This window comes from Pelobates fuscus, chromosome 7 (assembly GCF_036172605.1).
Source record: "Pelobates fuscus isolate aPelFus1 chromosome 7, aPelFus1.pri, whole genome shotgun sequence".
Lineage (NCBI taxonomy): Eukaryota > Metazoa > Chordata > Amphibia > Anura > Pelobatidae > Pelobates > Pelobates fuscus.
Window position 1 is genome coordinate 144,242,581 of NC_086323.1, and position 19,804 is coordinate 144,262,384.

At 43.4% G+C, this 19,804-nt stretch overlaps 1 protein-coding gene across 2 annotated transcripts in view; it reads right to left on the reverse strand.

The window, feature by feature from the left end:
• PLXNB1 (plexin B1) overlaps positions 1-10,839 on the reverse strand; it is a 199,614-nt gene extending 188,775 nt beyond the window's left edge. For both annotated transcript variants that reach the window (XM_063426751.1, XM_063426749.1), the window contains exon 1: positions 10,363-10,839. The gene's annotated coding sequence lies outside the window, so the exon portion shown is untranslated. The remainder of the gene's footprint in view (positions 1-10,362) is intronic.
• Between the last annotated feature and the right edge of the window lie 8,965 nt (positions 10,840-19,804).

Consider the following 19,804-nt stretch of genomic DNA (forward strand, 5'->3'; position numbering starts at 1 on the left):
TATCAGCTCTACCTACCTTACCTATGGTACATTTAAAAACAGTCATTACACCATTCCATCCACACAAGCTACACGCTAAAATGTGTTCTGTGAGGAATTCAAGCAGGGTTATTCAGCAAAGTAAGAACTGTCAGGAATTCAAAATTAATTTTAAACGTTTTGACGAACTAGCTAAACTGTAAAATTTCTCCCAGTCAGCTATGCTTCCAGTACAGATACTCTGACCTTAAATTTAAACGTCACTTTATAAATCAGACAATTCTCACTTGAGTGAATAACCCTGAAAGTAAATTTCAACATTTCTGCCAAAAATTCAGTTTTCAGTTCCTATAGGGAATCTCCAATGGTTTCCATGGTGATGGAATTTTGTGCAATATGTGTTTTTAATCCAGTAGCACTTTAACAGACGTATGTCCTTCAAATGACAAAGGATTGGGGAAGACATACAAGAAGTATAGCTTAGACTGGTATTTTTTAACACTGCTGTTTTGTCCTTAATGTTGCAATTTCATTGTCATATTGCCGTATATCACCATTTAGTTGATTAGTCGCTCATGCATCTCAGTACTCACTAAAAACAATTTATTCTTATCTCCAGTGCTATCCTATCTCCTGTCAGTGTCTAAGGCTCATTTATTTGCACATGGCCGGATGGAGATATATGGCTTCTGACCTCTGGAGTTAAATTAAGCTCTGCTGCTGTTTAATGTGGGAATCAGGAAACTTGTGCATTCAGCGTGAACGATAATTCACAAGACCACAGGCACTGGAAGGTTTAACAGTGCCCATGTGGTGCAAATATTGACAAAACGCCAGCATTGATGCGTGAAATGGGACATGCCTGGAGAGCAAGAGGGGGATACTGTACCAATGCTGCACATGTGTTTTGATATTCCCTGGAGGGAAGAAGCAACAGATGAAAATGGGGCATAACCGCAAAAGTGACAAAAATGTACACTAACTCCACAGATCAACTCCTTGGGTAAGCACTCATTGCCAGACCATCCCAGTGTAGAATGAGACTCTGATCAATCTTTGTGCGTGTTTCTTAGTTATGCTACTCATATGAGAATGTGTACATTACAATTTTTTATATAGCGCAAACATGTGTCATAGCCCTACTATACAACAGGTATACAAGACAAACATTTAATTCTAACAAAACACATATGACGAACTTGGCGAAAGATACACGAACAGATGGTTCCACTGGCTGAGACATATCTCCTCAAACAAATTCGTACATCTCCTGGCTACTACTTGAACAGCCGGAGGGCAGACAGGGGACACCCAGAGAGATACCCCAGAGGGAGCCCTCAGGGCACGGAGGGATCCTATTTTTTTTTTCTTCTTCGTCTTCTCTTTCTCTTCTTCTCCCCCTCTCTCCCTTTCCCATCCACCTTTTCACAACTGACCCTCCAACCACGGCCCGGCCCACTACCCTGACACAGAACCAGACCAATAACCCCTGATGGGAGCTCTCCGACATACTCCACGGAAGTGGACCCACACCTCCCACCCTACACAATCCCTGGAAACGGATGCAAAGCTGCAGACGAACAACCAACCCCAAGCTACATATCACAATCATAGGCAGCCACGACACTTATAAACGACTATACTCATTACCAATATGAATAACCCACATTAACCGCGGTAACCATGTCCCATGCTAACTGCACCATAGGCTTCTCCTACGGGGACAACCAGTTTATTTTGTGGGCAATTGCCATAACTGCTCTATCAAATCGTAAGCGTCTGCGTAGGCAAATGTTACTTTAACACTGCTAAACTTTCACTTCTACATATACCGTTTATTGCATGTCTACTGCACCCCCTGCATTGGAAAACTGTTTCCTGACCTGTTATCAGTAAAAACAGATTTAACACAAAGCACATATGACATTTGGGAACAGTAGGTTAAGAAGGCCTTGCCAAACAAGGTTACAATCTAAATCGACGTAATTTTCTTTTAATTAAAATTTTTTTTTAAAAGACCATGACATCTAAGATAAGATAATTTTTAATTAAGCACATAGGAGTTATTACATATCATACTTTTTTAAACATGAAAAATCATGAATAAATTGCATGTCCTAAAGGACTAACAGCTACCGTACTTCAGCGGTTCCTGATTTATTCCTGATTTTTGTCTCACCCTGAACTTTTTTTTTAAGAAAAGGGATGGACAGTCTGACAGTCTTTGGTGGCTCTTCCTCATGAAAAATTTTTAACATGAAAAGTCATCACAGAGAAGTCTAAATTATCTTCAGTGCTTCCCTATAAGAAGCATCCAAATGGTGGAGCACAGCAATTGTATTTTATATGCCCTCTGTCTGCAATGCTTCTCTATGAGTCATCAATGCAGAGGACTTCACCAGAAGTGTGGGGATAAAGCTTTTTGGAATTTTAAACGTAGATAAACATAAATATCAAGGGGGGCAGTAATCTAAGTCAATTCACACTAACATAATACACAAATTTTATTCAAACCAACTTACCGTATTCTTTCCGTCTCTAAGACACCCCCATGTATAGGACGACCCCAAAATTAAGAAATACATATTTTAAACATCTATAGCACTGAAGTCCCCACCGGTCCCTTGTCCCCTCAAGCTTCGGTAGGCTGCTCCCTTAGGACCAGCCACATCTGGACCCTGGTTTTCTGGACCGCCATCCTGCTATTGGTGGCAATGATGCCCTCTGCCCACAGTACCCTATGGGGGATGTCCAAGCAAGGCCTCACCCTGTGGCATCTATCTGTAGTCCAGAGCCATGAGGTGTTGGCGTGGTCTAGAGTGATGCGAGGAAGCATGCGGTTGCGCAAGATCTCCCAGATCCGCACACACAATCAATCAAATTCATGGAGAAGCGCCTCCTTTGCTTCAAGTATGTCAGCAGGTCGCAGAGGTGTACAACACAGCCTACGCCTGTAGGAACCTAGCAGTAGTGAACCCAACAGTCAGCTGAGTGTTCTGTCAGCGAGTAGCCAAGTTTTCTGCCCAAATTGCGCTGAGTAAGTCCCGTAAGAACTCTGCTTAATAATTAGATTTTTGATGGAGCTCCAGCCACATGCGACTAGCTTGGTTGGCTGTCCGGCCCCGGGCACAAGTGTTTCGTTTTTTTTAACCCTTGCAGTAACATTCCGTGTATAAGACAATCCCCAATTTTAGACAAAAAAAAGTTAGAAAAAAGCATAGTCTTATACATGGAAAGATACGGTACATCTCCCATGGATCCTCTGGCACAAAAAATGTGTCCGTGTAAATGCTTGGCTCATTTTCCCAAATTACATTAGGTCAGTAAATACAAGCTGAGTCACCACTGAATCCAAGTGGGAACACTGGTAAACTCAACGAAACCAGTTACCATGCACAGTGATACAATTTCACGGTGGCAGAGGATCATGGGAAAAGAATGTCCATTTGTCATTATTATGCGCATGAATAGGACAGCTGTAAAATATAGACTGTTTGTGACATTAAGATTAGATGATTTATGTTTTAGGAAAGATTTTTTACATGGTTCAGATCTTCTGCTGGCCTGATCCACATCCTCCAGATTTTCTTCTTCAGTGTTACTGGCAAATGCAAGGTCTGGTTTTTATGCGGCAAAGTTGTAAAAAGAGAGACGTTCCCCAGTGGAGCGCTAGTAGCACAGTCTTATAAATGGGAACAATTTTTTTGATGGACGTTGCGTGACATTGTTTTGAAGGAGACTAGCAGAGTGCAACTATATTAGCAGGAGCACCTGTTAAGATGATCCTGTGCTGTGTTTTCAGGTTAATTGTGGGGCAGAATGTGACCTCTATACCAGAAATAGTGGGGGTGAGCATACTTTAAATACTTAGCACACAAGAGAAACCTTAGATATTTTTTTCAGAGGATCCTTACCCTGCGACTTGACTTTTGACTCCTGCCTGTTTTTCATCTAAGTGGACATTTAGCTAACTCAATCTCTCCAGCTGTTACTGTCTGAAGATCATTTGGGTTATAGTTAAACAACACCTGGTCGGATAATGGGATGCCTAACCAAAGTCTGTATAATGTCTGGCCATCTATCATAGAAAAACAAAGTAGTTTTATTCTAGACAAACATGCTGTGTCCAGCATTGTTTCACAATCTAAATGCTAACTGTGATTTAGCAGTTATTCAACCCACAAATGTAAAAATGATAAGAACATTGCAAATTATATGCTAAAATAGCTGAGCAAAATGGAGGCAAAACAATCTTTTTTTTGAAGTCTAATAGTTGCAATTATTGTAACTTCTCCCAGGTACAATCACCAGTTCACTCCATAACCCCCCATGGCAGAGAGGGAATGCAGGTCATTGCAATCTGATCAGGAACCATCGTTGTTTTATCTGTAGGGAAAGGTTATGTATGATACACTACATGCCATGGAATTATGGTAATTTCCCATGATGTTTAGACATACACAAAATTAATCAGATTATCCCCAAGGCAGAAAACATTCCCAATTTCCCTGTGATGCACAGTGTGAAGGGGGTTGGTTATAAATGTGCCTTTATATTGTATGTTAGTTTTTCCTTGAACTTTTGACTTACTCATAAGGCAAAGAAAGACAAAAATAACATAATTAGCTTATAAATCCTCCCTCTGTCAGCTACCTATAACTGATGGCTGATGTCATGGGCATCTGCTCACATTATACTCAATAGGTACCTTTATACAAAAACTAAATTATGGAATAGGTGGATATCCATACAGGGAGTGCAGAATTATTAGGCAAATGAGTATTTTGACCACATCATCCTCTTTATGCATGTTGTCTTACTCCAAGCTGTATAGGCTAGAAAGCCTACTACCAATTAAGCATATTAGGTGATGTGCATCTCTGTAATGAGAAGGGGTGTGGTCTACTGACATCAACACCCTATATCAGGTGTGCATAATTATTAGGCAACTTCCTTTCCTTTGGCAAAATGGGTCAAAAGAAGGACTTGACAGGCTCAGAAAAGTCAAAAATAGTGAGATATCTTGCAGAGGGATGCAGCACTCTTAAAATTGCAAAGCTTCTGAAGCGTGATCATCGAACAATCAAGCGTTTCATTCAAAATAGTCAACAGGGTCGCAAGAAGCGTGTGGAAAAACCAAGGCGCAAAATAACTGCCCATGAACTGAGAAAAGTCAAGCGTGCAGCTGCCAAGATGCCACTTGCCACCAGTTTGGCCATATTTCAGAGCTGCAACATCACTGGAGTGCCCAAAAGCACAAGGTGTGCAATACTCAGAGACATGGCCAAGGTAAGAGGCTGAAAGACGACCACCACTGAACAAGACACACAAGCTGAAACGTCAAGACTGGGCCAAGAAATATCTCAAGACTGATTTTTCTAAGGTTTTATGGACTGATGAAATGAGAGTGAGTCTTGATGGCCAGATGGATGGATTGGTAAAGGGCAGAGAGCTCCAGTCCGACTCAGACGCCAACAAGGTGGAGGTGGAGTACTGGTTTGGGCTGGTATCATCAAAGATGAGCTTGTGGGGCCTTTTCGGGTTGAGGATGGAGTCAAGCTCAACTCGCAGTCCTACTGCCAGTTTCTAGAAGACACCTTCTTCAAGCAGTGGTACAGGAAGAAGTCTGCATCCTTCAAGAAAAACATGATTTTCATGCAGGACAATGCTCCATCACACGCGTCCAAGTACTCCACAGCGTGGCTGGCAAGAAAGGGTATAAAAGAAGAAAATCTAATGACATGGCCTCCTTTTTCACCTGATCTGAACCCCATTGAGAACCTGTGGTCCATCATCAAATGTGGGATTTACAAGGAGGGAAAACAGTACACCTCTCTGAACAGTGTCTGGGAGGCTGTGGTTGCTGCTGCACGCAATGTTGATGGTGAACAGATCAAAACTGACAGAATCCATGGATGGCAGGCTTTTGAGTGTCCTTGCAAAGAAAGGTGGCTATATTGGTCACTGATTTGTTTTTGTTTTGTTTTTGAATGTCAGAAATGTATATTTGTGAATGTTGAGATGTTATATTGGTTTCACTGGTAAAAATAAATAATTGAAATGGGTGTATATTTGTTTTTTGTTAAGTTGCCTAATAATTATGCACAGTAATAGTCACCTGCACACACAGATATCCCCCTAAAATAGCTAAAACTAAAAACAAACTAAAAACTACTTCCAAAAATATTCAGCTTTGATATTAATGAGTTTTTTGGGTTCATTGAGAACATGGTTGTTGTTCAATAATAAAATTAATCCTCAAAAATACAACTTGCCTAATAATTCTGCACTCCCTGTATCCGGCATCTTCCAAATGCCATCAATTTGTTCCTCGCTGCGTCACTGAGAAATGACACGAATTCTGGAGCGAATTCTCCTCTTTTGCATTGATCTTTACCAGGAGTATTGACTAAAGTGTAAATTATTAGGGATTCAAAGTGAATTCAAAGAGAATTCTAAATTTTAGCCCCAAAATAGTCAAATTGAACTAAATTGTTCAAGTCAGCTATGTTTTTCTAGGTATTTTGGCTTTAAAAATTAACGTTCTTGACAATTCACAAATTCTGCTGGTTCTTTTTTCCATTTTCTAATGTAAAGGGAACGCTTCATGTCATGATTCCTCATTTAGTATTAGTAATACAGTGCCGTTACCCAGCATGCTTTACAGAGATAAGTAATAATACAGGCATCGTAAGATTAAGATTATCCTCTAACTAGCATATTTGGCCCACATTTTGTTCGAATTTCTTCAAGTCAACACAGCTCATTTGTTAGGGAATAATCTCCTGGAACTTAACATTATTCTAGTTACATTTTCAGAGATACCAAAACTAGCAAGCTATCTTGCTAAGAAACAAATCAAAGGTTTTATTTACAAGGGATGTTTCCCAAACCTAAGAAACATATGTACACACAAAAAAAGCGTTAGCCAGAAACGAATTACAGCGCAATTTCGCATTTACCCCCTGCCATCTGTTTCCACAATATTAAACTCTTATTTCTAGTACAAATCCACAACTGCAAGTCCATTTGTCAGTATATCTTCCCTAAATATTAGGGCCACACTATGCAAAATATGCCTTGTTTACTTAACAGCAGAACAAAAACAAACAAAATAAATAAATGACTTTGGTTTAACAATCTAAATGTCAGTAGGGTGGCCATATTTTCTGATGTTCAAGCGATTATCGTTTCTGGGCACAGCTGGTGTATGTCTACAATGTGCAGATTTGCAAAGAAAAAATAAAGTGCGCTGGAAAAAAAAAGTAGCACCTTTCACAGGTGTCACTTAAGACCTGCAACCTTACATGCTCGTTGGAAGCACACAAAAAGCGTTTTTACAGAGATGGTCTTTTTTCCAGTTCACTGCCACATCCAGCCCCTCTCAACCTTTCCCAATGGAACTGTCTCAGATAAGGTATTCAGGCAGCAGCTGTTACTAGGAGGTTGAATAGATGATAACCAAGTCTGAACCATCCCCCAATTTTCCACCTTCCCATAACAATAGAAACAAAGAAATCCTATGCTATTTCTCCCCCCCCCCCTTTCACCCATGATGAAGCATTTCTTTTAGGGCAGAGACCTCCACTTGCGAAACTCAACTGGGGGTTGAAAAACTGCAAGTAAGACATTAGATCTGTGCTATGAAGTTGGTGTCTAAATGTCTTGTCTGCATTGGAACACTCAGAATGAAAGATAAGAACACAAACACCAATAAGTAAACAATTCATAAAATCTCTACAGTCCCAACATTCAACATACAGATGCATCATGACTCAATCCTAAAACCCACATTACAAGCCATAAAAGGCAAGTGTTATAATTAACTAAATCTTTAACAAATGAAAGAAAAGCTAAATTGTCTTGCCCCCTTAAAGTGACCCAAGCACAGTGGAATGGGAGATTATATTTAAAGAGCTGCAAATGCCATACAGTGAGGTCAAACAAATATTAAATGATAATTTATTGCCATTTTATTAACCAGTTCCCTGAGGATTTATACTACACAACACTGCGGCGCTGAGTAGGAATTTGTCACCAAATACGACTAAATGGCTTATGAATAAGTTGGAGAGTTGACTCAATGAGGCTTATTCACGAAACAAGAATTTTGGGGGTTTTGACAAAAGACACTAAAAAATTAGGCAAACATAGCAGAGTTGTGTAAAAAATAAAACTCCAACACAGAAGAATTTGAACATCTTTGTTATTTAGATTTATGTTTTTTGTAATCCACTTGTCTCTCTTTAGGATGCTGTTGAGTGAATCTGCTCCAAATTAATTAGCAAACTTGCCTTAAAAGGAGTCGGTAATTCTCAAAGTTTTTTACACCTATGCAAACTCATCCTCCATCTCATTATGCATGATGGCTCGATAGTCCTCTCTATCACGTCCTTCAAAAACCAATACTTGTTTTTTGGGGCTATCATTTGAGTTCCCATCATGGTAATTTGTAATATTTTTTTCCATATTATATCGTACCACAAAATGGAAAACCCTCTCTAAATATTCATAATTCAGGACGTATTTACTTCAAAGGAAAGTACAATGTGATCCAGTGCTTGGGAGTTAAAATGGATTGTTGGTCTGTCAGTCAATAATTGTCAATTTAGCTGTACACAAACAGGGATAGTGATTATTGACAGACTATGTCACCAACCTCAACAGACCAGGAGACAAAGGCATTTAGAATCTTCTAGTCTCACATCTACCCAATACCCAAATTCACTTTGTTACATTTCCTGTGGGGTTTAACAGTGCCATCACGCATCTGGATTCCTGCGTACAGTGAGAGTAATTTTTTTGACAAGGTCTTTGAGAAATGATGGGGTAGTTAAACGCCATTTGATTTATTAGTTTGACCAAGATCACTCAAGGGCAATTTTCAAATTCACATTGAAACCAAATACATTGTTCGCCTATAATCTAATGCAAGGTATTCAATTCACTGACGCAAGTGAAATCTAATTTGATCAGTAGGTTAATTAAATATGTATAGAACCCAGATATGATTGATTATTGACTAATAAATAGTAACAAAACAGGGGGAACGTCAGAAGAGAGGGTAACAGATCAAACAATAGGTAACATATCTCCTGGAATACTTAAAGCACCATGCAACACTAGTTTGACTTTAACCCTTACATTTTCCAGTTGGGGAACAATGCAAAAGACTGTCTGATCACTGGAGAAAGTGCAAATATATTGGATGCTAGGAAATATATTTTTGATGAACGTCTTTTTTTTTTTTTATTTGTCCTTGGTAGTAATGTGATCAATGGAGTCTAAATGCATGCAGCTAAAGATGCAGTATGTAAGTACATTGCACCTACAGCAGCATTGTGAAAAAAAACTGGTTCTAACAGAAAATGAGAAAAAAAATAATTAATACTCATATTATATTTTTATTAGGCAGAATTCTGCAGGGGGCAATATATCTCCTTTATATGACCATTACTTAAAGCGATAACTATATCCCTGTAACTGGTCACATAGTGCAACATCCTTTAACCCTCTCAGTGCCTGAGTACTGGCACGTTACTGCTTACCTTACACAGGCACACAAACATTTTGGCACCAAAAGGGTTAATACCAAATTACCCCTCCTCTCACCCCAACATCTATGACTTCTGCATTCATTGCAATAAAAATGTTTTTCATCAAAATAACTGTATACATCAATTACAAGGTGGGAGTTAGCACAAATTAACCCAAATAAAAGTAGGCTAATAGGCTTACTTACTGATTGACATATAACCCTTATTTATTTTATATGTATCTGCTAATACAGGTTATAGACAGCAACTTTACCACGCTTTCTGCATTCTGCTAGGTGGGTTACAATTCCCTGCACCCTACATCTACCATAATGATATGGAATATTAAGGTGCTAAGGTGGCACAATTGCCAACATGTGGGTAAGAGTGTAATTGCTTTTCTTGTAACTTCTTATAATGCTAAGTACAGTTCCAAGTCATGAATTTAGGAATGAATCAGAAACACAATAGAAATTGATGCAGCAGATAGAAAATTACTCAAGGTGATCCAAAACTCTTTGCCAGCTGGGCAAGGGCACAGGCACAGACTGGCACCATAGCTGCCACCTTACTAACGCTTTAATTCCATTCAGTTAAAATGTGCAAGAGCAACTTAATGAAAACAGAAAAATAAAGCAAGCCATTTTTGTATTAACAAGCTGCCTTTATACATTGAGAAGTAACTGGCATCACCACAGTTTAAGTCTTTAGTGTGAATGCCAGGCATCTAGCTCTGGGCAGAGTATAAAGTCCTTTTCAGCAGTAAACTTAATGGGCATAAATAAACAGAAAGCTCAGCAGAAGTTGGTATTTATGAGATTTGGTACCAGTTTGACTCATTCCTTACCTTGTATGAATGCCCTTTATTTTCGTGGTCTTGGTTAAAATAATCCACAGGATCTTTGCCTCTGTACTCGGTGCTACCTAAAGCACTAGATGAGGCCAATCAGAAACTGCCTGACCAAAAGTCCATCTCCAGGTCCAAATTGGTGCATCTGCCTTCAGCTGTCTCTCTGTATCCCTAGCAGCTTTGAAGGTGCCTCACTGCCTATAATGATATCGATGCCCCGGTCTGTCTCATGCAGTCTCTCTGTCTCAGTATGTCTGTCTCCTTTGTGCAGATCTGGACTTTTTGTTTAATTCTGTGTCCTTACCCTGAATCCTGGCTGCCTGTCATCCTGAGTTTAGTTTAGAAACTTGGATTCCTGTAACCTGGGGTGTCCCAGTCTCCTTGGAGCGAGAAGGTGGAATGTCTCATTTACTCTTTCTCTTCATCCCCTGCCTGTCTCTCCTGCTCCTTTCCGTTCACATTTCAATCTGCCTCCTCTTTGGTTTCTGGAACTCAATGAGCAATAACCCTGCCTATAATCACGCCCACAAACTGATGTATCAACACTTCACCCAAGCCCCGCTATTTGCATATCCCCGCCCAACCTTCCATTTACTCTTCTTTAGCCACGCCCTCTGCTAGGAGCAGGGAAGCTTGTAATAGATGCAAGTTGTTACAATGTAACCACCAGCTCTGTACAGACGTTCTAACAGCCAGAGGCAAACAGAGGTGATATTTATACAGGATCTTCATCACACCTTACATACTAATCAGACTGTGTTACACACTAAAGTGTGAATTGTTTGGAATTCAAAGCAAATGTAAAGTGAGTGCCAAATTTAAGGTCAAAATAGCAAATCTGGGAACGTAGCTGACTTGGATATATTTTGGTTAAAATTTAAATGTATCCACTTTGAATTAAAGGGATACTATAGTGTGAGGCAGTGGTTCCCTACCCAGTCCTCAAGAGTTTTCCCCCCAACCCTCGCTCACCTTCATTCCCCCCAACCTCCACCACTGCAAGCTTTAAAAAACCCTTGTAACACTTACACGATATCAGGGCCAATCTTCCTCGGAGCTGGGTCAGCGCTCTGTCTCCTCCGACTTCACCTGACGGGGGGGGAGGGAGTTAATGCGCACGCATTGCGAGCGCCACTTAAATAGAAACATAGAAACATAGAATGTGACGGCAGATAAGAACCATTCGGCCCATCTAGTCTGCCCAATTTTCTAAATACTTTCATTAGTCCCTGGCCTTATCTTATAGTTAGGATAGCCTTATGCATATCTCACGCATGCTTTAAAGGACCACTATAGTGCCAGGAAAACATACTCGTTTTCCTGCCACTATAGTCCCCTGAGGGTGCCCCCACCCTCAGGGTCCCACTCCTGTGGCGCTGAGGGGGGAGGAAGGGGGTTAATCGCTTACCTCTTTTCCAGCGCCGGGCTCCCTCCCTCTTCTTCCGTCATCGGCTGAATGCGCATGCGCAGCAAGAACCGCACAAATTCAGCCTGTCCATAAGAAAGCATTCTCAATGCTTTCCTATGGACGCTGGCGTCTTCTCACTGTGAAAATCACAGTGAGAAGCGCGGAAGCGCCTCTAGCGGCTGTCAATGAGACAGCCACTAGAGGCTGGATTAACCCTAAAGTAAACATAGCAGTTTGTTTGTTTACAGAAAAAAGGGTTAATCCTAGCTGGACCTGGCAACCAGACCACTTCATTAAGCTGAAGTGGTCTGGGTGCCTATAGTGGTCCTTTAACTCCTTTACTGTGTTAACCTCTACCACTTCAGCTGGAAGGCTATTCCATGCATCAACTACTCTCTCAGTAAAGTAATACTTCCCGATATTATATTTAAACCTTTGCCCCTCTAATTTGTTGTGGTAGTTTTTCTTCTTTTAAATATAGTCTTTCCTATGGGGATTTAACTGACACTGGATGTTTTCGTGCAGACCGTGAGGACACCCAGTGTCAGTTAGGAGACTAAAAGTCGCCTAGCAATCTGGAAGTGTCTCTGGTGGCGGTCTGATTGACAGCCTCTAAAGGAAGTTTTAACCCTACAATGTAATCATTGAATTTTCTCAAACTGAGAAACTGAGACGAAGTGGTCTGGGTGCCCATAGTGTCCCTTTAATGACAATTCACATTTGGTAAATAACGATGTGTCCTCGGTAAGACAGGTAAATTTACTGTACGTTTGATTCGCCTGACCTGAGAATGTACAACTTTTTTATCGGGGTTATTTACTAAAGTGAGGATTGTCAAAAATGTTGCAATTTGCATGTATTTTGGAATACTGCATAACATTATGTAAATGTTCATTTATATAGATCCAACATATTCCCAAGTACTTTACATTTTTACAGTGGGAGATAAAACAGGGAAATGAAATGATAAATTAATTGATATGACATAATATGATCTGAATTTACATGTGTGCATGAATCAGTATGAATGCTTGTGTACATTATTGTGTACTGTCAGAGTAAAGTGGAACTGCAGTACCATCATTGTACGTGGATTTGTGCTGTTCCCCTACTGGGCTGCTAGCTGTAGTTAGAAGTGTGAGATCCTGCCCCCATATCATTCCTGTGTGTTTTTCATTTCACAGAACTTGTAAAACTTGTAAAAAGTGTGTGCAACTGGAAAACGCATGTTTTACTTCCACTGCCAAACCATCAGTAACCCTTCAGGGACAAAGTAGGCAAATGCAGATGGACCTGTGATACGCTATTGGAGTGGTACTTACATCACCCCAAATGCATTAATTACATTATATATATTACAGAGATACCTGATGGATTCAATGCAAAATTGTGAAATATTACCTTACGTTACCTCTGATGCAAGAGCTGCAATGTCACCTCTGGTCTGCCCGTTCTTCATCAGCTATCTTTTTTTGTTAGTCCAAGAAGGGCAAACGTCCACCGTGACACGAGCATGCAGGTTTTGTTGCCTATATTCCTTATACAGTGCTAACAACAGTTGTCTAGGGAGTTACAGTGCATGCGCTATGGTTACTAAGCATGGAGAGGGAGATCTCTACCACTCTTCCTGTCGCTCAGTTCTTGTTTGTATGTGTATTTGTGTAATGTCTGTGTATGCCAATGCAGGCATGTATTTGTATGTCATGCAAATGTGTGAATGCAGCCATTTATATGTACATAGTGTGACTGTCACCCCAACTGGGTGCTTCTGTCGAACGATGCTCCTAGTGCTCGCCAAGGACCATCAGCACCGCACTTGACACCATAACCACAACAAACCCTACGAACCGCCGCAGCTTGGTTTAGGGTTTCTCCATCCTCCACCCACCCTGGACCCAAGACTGGGCTCCAACTTCCAGTGGGTGAACCTCTCCTAAATCCAGAAAGTAGAACAGTAACAGCTCTTACAAGAGCTAATGATGATACTCTGGGGAGTATAGTGATTATAGCAATCCCCAGAGTGTAGGTCTCCAATCCCCCAAACATGAGCCAAGACTTCATGAAGGGGTAAGCTGGTCTGTTTAATGGAAGGCAGGACTCACAATTTATACAATTCCTCAGGCCAGAGGCACACCCCCTGGACCTGATGGCACACAGGCACACAAAGGATACAAACCAATCAAAACAATACAACAATGTCTGACACTCCCACATACACCGTTAAATCCCTCCCTTCTATCCTGGCTATTCTATAATTGGCTTAAGTAACCGTAGTAAACTCAATTATCTCCAGGTACAGAAAATATCTCTAAATTACAACTGCATCAAAACACATTAAAATACATAACTTATATTCCATAGAACTGAACCCCCACATTTGACCTACCCCAGAAAGCTTGGATCTGAGCGCTCAATATTTCCAGAACAACGCTCAGATCCCATGAACATAGTAAAATCGCCATTGGGTTCAAGTTTTGTGGAAGTCTCTTTGGACCGACCGCAGAATGGCTTTCCTGCCCAAAACAGTTCCACAGAATTTGGCTGTGCGGCCGGTCTATTTCCAATGTTAAATGCAGTTCAAATAGACGAACGGCAACCGTTCGTGCAAACCGTCAATGTTAAAGTGCCGTTCGAATTGTCGAACAGCATTCTACTGCAGTCGAAATGTCGAAGTTTGGAGAAGGTAAAGTTCAGTGGTGTTCATGCCGTCGCGTGTCCGATTTCAGTTCCATGAACTCGACTACCAAACACCACTGAACGCGTTCGACTGAATTAAAATGGCCGCCATCACGTGTTCGTATGGCGGCCACTTCGACTACTTCGGCACTTCGGCTGTATCCGAAGTGCCACTTCAAAGGTGCAAAGCTGTTCCCATATAATTTAAAGGGGCAGAAACAGTATGTTAAAATCCAATATGCCCAAATATAGTGTTTAAAGGGCAATACATCCCAGGGGCCATAATCACAAGGCAAGAGGCTGGCAAGCAGGCCTCTCCAAATCCCAGTGACGAAGGTGCTTTCATCACACATAGTGTCAGTCAGTGCAGAAAAAAATTGTTCTTGCATGTATACAAGTGTGTGGGAATGCATGTGTGTGTTTAAATGTAGCGGTGTGGATGTGGGAAAGTAGAGGTGTATACAGGGTTGGACATTTGGTTTTGGTGACCACAGGTTAATCAGGCACCTACCTTGATTGGGCTTGCTTCTAGTATAGAGAATGGGAGAGAGGTAATTGGAAGCTGAGGATACGAAAACAAAAAGCGGGGGCAGTTGGAAACATTTGGGGTGTGAGATACAGTTGTACACAAACTGGGGATTATGGAAATATAAAAACTTTAGGAATATGGAAATACTTCATACAAATACACACACCTGCATTTATATACACTGACACTGTACACAAACACAACACTGAAACTATATATGCAAATAAGTATGTGCATTCAAGTTGATTTTTTTATTAAATATCCTCAAATTATATACCGGTACATAGTAAAAATGGACATAGAAGTTTATTAAACCTGCAAAATGTGAAGATTTGACATGAAAATTGGACATTGGTCAAAACAGCAAGTCTGGAAAAAATGGATTGTTGGGAAATGTTAGAAAAAAAATGACTATTTTGGCAGATTTTTTTTAAATTAAATTTTTAAAGTGGCTTTGTCTCCTTCTGGGGTCTTTTAATATTTAGCAAATGATGACATTGCCACTAAGAGTAAGGAGGCCTGGGGTACAGCACGGTAAGCTATACCTGATTCTATCACCTGCGAGTGCTGCCATCTTCATTCTTCAGCCCCTGGTGCTATACCCGCCATGAGCCCACATCCGTGTTATACTCTCGCACATGTGCACGACCAAAACACTGATGTCTATGTAGGATCCAGATTAATGTCTGGAGCCACCATAAATATTTTCTGACAGTGAATGAGACAATGCCTTATTCCCACAGACATCTGGGAAACTGACAAAACTTGGTGGCAGTAGCTTCAGCTTTTGTCAAGTTTTGTCAACTTGAAGATTTACCATAAGACTACTGTGGCGGAACCAACCTCGCCACTTTGAACTGGAGAAGCCTGGTTGCTAGCCTCCTGCCCTGCGACTATGGCCCCTAGGAGATATTGTCCTTTAAGGGACTGAGTTGGGGCTCATGGACTGCTATTATCAGGCCCGGACTGGCCATCGGGCAAACCGGGCAAATGCCCGGTGGGCCGCGATGGCCACGGGCCGAGGCCAGGGAGATCTACCTGGTCTATGCAGGGCCGGCACTATCCGAGCGCCGGCCCCGCTGTGTTCCATGAAGGGCCGGTGGGGAGATCAAGGATCTCCCTCACCGGCCCACATGCTGTCAAATGCGGCCGCCGGCGGGGAGAGAGGGAGGGAGCCAGCCAGTCTGGAGAAAGGACCCGGCGGAGCTCTAACTTGCAGCTCCGCCGGCTTTCTCTCGCGAGATCCGGGCCGTTGCCATGGCAACCGGCCGGGTCTCGCGAGAGTGAACTCTAGCCCCAAAGGGCTAGAGTTCACTTACCACGAGGACCACCAGGGATGGATGTCAGCAGCCCCCCCCCCCCTTCCAGGCTACGGGTAAGAAGGGAAGGGGGGGAGAGAGGGGGGGGGTATAATCAATTTATTTTTATAATAAAACTTTGAAAAAAAAGACATCAATATTGGCATTTACCTGCCTCCCCCCAGCACCCTAACACACATCACCCTCATACAGCACCCTAACACACATCACCCTCATACAGCACCTTAACACACATCACCCTCATACAGCACCTTAACACACATCACCCTCATACAGCACCCTAACACACATCACCCTCATACAGCACCCTAACACACATCACCCTCATACAGCACCCTAACACACATCACCCTCATATAGCACCCTAACACACATCACCCTCATACAGCACCCTAACACACATCACCCTCATACAGCACCCTAACACACATCACCCTCATATAGCACCCTAACACACATCACCCTCATACAGCACCCTAACACAGCACCCTAACACACATCACCCTCATACAGCACCCTAACACACATCATCCTCATGCAGCACCCTAACACACATCACCCTCATACAGCACCCTAACACACATCACCCTAACACACACAGTGCCCTAACACATCACCCTAACACACACAGCGCCCTAACACACAGCACCCTAACACAGCACGCTAATGCACACACCACCCTAACACACACAGCGCCCTAACACAGCGCCCCAACACACAGCACCCTCACTCACACACACATAACCTTCACACAGCACCCTAAAACACACACACACACATCACGCTCACACAGCATCCTAACACACACAGCCAGGGCCAGATTAAGAGCCCAGTGGGCCTGGTGCTGATAATTATGATGGGCCTAATTACAAAATCTTATTGACCAAAAACACTAAAACATTCCTACCTCCTAAGCGTCATGTATCTGATGGAGATGATGCTGTAGGGAAACTCATAGGATGCAACTATGAGAAAACACATACCCTTTGCTAATCTCATGCTTTCATCTTTCAAGTAAACCCATACCCCCTAACAGCAGTGTCCAGTAAAGCAGGTTTAATGCAAGTCTAGGTATGCGGTAAAAGGGTGGGCTACTGACACAAATCACATAACCAGAATGGCCGAAAGGGGAACATACACTAAAAGGGGGAATGTCTGTGTCCCTATGTCTCCCAGTCCCTTAGTGTTTGTGTCCTCATGTCTCCCAGTGTCCCCATGTCCCTAGGGGACATTGAGAGACATTGGGACACTGGGAGACATGGGGACACAGATGCTAGGGAACACTGGGAGACCTGGGAAATCTGAGACTCTTAGGGACACTGGGTGACAGACACGAGGGGACATGGGGAAACATGGGGCACTGAGACACTGTGATATATAGGGGACACTGGAGACTTGATAAAAACCTGGGTACAGGTCAAAATGTTGCGGTGTCCAATAAACCTGCTTAAAGCTATCACAGTGAGTGCCTTTTCTTTTATACTAGGGGACACTGAGACACTACGGGCACAAAGACACTACGGGCACAGAGACACTATGGGCACTGAGAGAAATAGGGCACTGAGAGACTGATACATAGGGGACACTGATACATAGGGGACACTGATACACAGGGGACATTGGAGACTTGATAAAGACCTGGGTACAGGTCGAAACGTTGCGGTGTCCAATAAACCTGCCTAAATCTATCACAGTGAGTGCCTGAGATTTTTTCTTTTATACTAGGGGACACTGAGACACTAGGGACACTGGCACACTACAGACACTGAGAGACACCAGGGACACATGGGGATACTGAGATACTAGGGACACTGGCTGGGAGACATGGGGACACTGCCATGTCTCCTATGTCTCAAAGTCGCCCAGTGTCCCCATGTCTCCATGCCTCTCAGTGTCCCCATGTCGCCCAGTGTCCCCTAGTGTTTGTATCCCCATGTCTCCCAGTGTCCCTTAGAGTCTGTATCCTCATGTCTCCCAGTGTCCTGATGTCACTAGGACACTAGGGGACACTAAGAGACATGGGGACACTGGGAGACATGGGGCCACTGAGACACTAGGGACAGTGGCTGGGAGACATGGGGACACAGACTAGGGGCCACTGGGAGACATGGGGCTACTGTGTCCCTAGTGTCTCAGGGTCATGGGCGTCCGAATGGGGGGGTAAAGGGGGGTACTTGGCCCCCCTCCCCCCCGGATTTTTCAGCTTGTGCTGCTATTTTTCATTTTAGTGTGAGAATACAGTGCAATACCAGTGCTGGCCAGTGCTGTGAATGGAGAAAGGCAGGAAGCTACAGCTTATCCCTGCCTCTCTCTCATGACTGAAACCGCATGGGAGCAGCACAGAGGCAGCCTACAGAGCAGGTAAGTGAGGGATTGGGGGTGGGGGAGACCGCATAGAGGAAGGTAAAGTAGAAGGAGCAGAAAGGTTCTGCAAGGGGCAGGAGGGGTCAGCAAGGAATAGAAAGGGGCAGCAAGAAGCAGGAAGGGGTCGAAAGGTTTTCAAGGAGCAGGAGGGTAAAGTAGAAGGAGCAGCAAGGAGCATGAGGGGTCAGCAAGGAGCATGAGGGGTCAGCAAGGAGTAGAAAGGGTCTGCAAGAGGCAGGAGGGGTCAGCAAGGAATAAGAAGGGGCAGCAGGAAGGGGTAGGGATGGTCTGCAAGGAGCAGGAGGGGTCACCAAGGAGTAGGAAGGGTCTGCAAGGAGCAAGAGGGGTCAGCAAGGAGTAGGAAGAGGCAGCAAGGAGTAGGAAGAGGCAGCAAGGAGCAGGAAGGGGCAGCAAGGAGCAGGAAGGGGCAGCAAGGAGTAGGAAGGGGCAGCAAGGAGTAGGAAGAGGGAGCAGGAAGGGTCTGCAAGGAGCAGGAAGGGACTGCAAGGAGCAGGAAGGGACTGCAAGGATCAGGAAGGGGCAGCATGGAGTAGGAAGGGGCAGCATGGAGTAGGAAGAGGCAGCAAGGAGCAGGAGGGGTCAGCAAGGAGCAGGAGGGGTCAGCAAGGCGTAGAAAGGGTCTGCAAGGGGCAGGAGGGGTCAGCAAGGAGTAGTAAGGGTCTGCTAGGAGTAGGAAGGGGCAGCAAGGAGAAAGAAGGGGCAGAAAGGAGTAGGAAGGGTCTGCAAGAGACAGGAGGGGTCAGCAAGGAAAAGGAAGGGGCAGCAGGAAGTGCTAGGGATGGTCTGCAAGGAGCAGGAGGGGTCACCAAGGAGTAGGAAGGGTCTGCAAGGAGCAAGAGGGGTCAGCAAGGAGTAGGAAGAGGCAGCAAGGAGTAGGAAGAGGCAGCAAGGAGCAGGAAGGGGCAGCAAGGAGTAGGAAGGGGCAGCAAGGAGTAGGAAGGGGCAGCATGGAGTAGGAAGGGGCAGCATGGAGTAGGAAGAGGCAGCAAGGAGCAGGAGGGGTCAGCAAGGAGCAGGAGGGGTCAGCAAGGCGTAGAAAGGGTCTGCAAGGGGCAGGAGGGGTCAGCAAGGAGTAGGAAGGGTCTGCAAAAAGCAGGAAGGGTCTGCAAGGAGCAGGAAGGG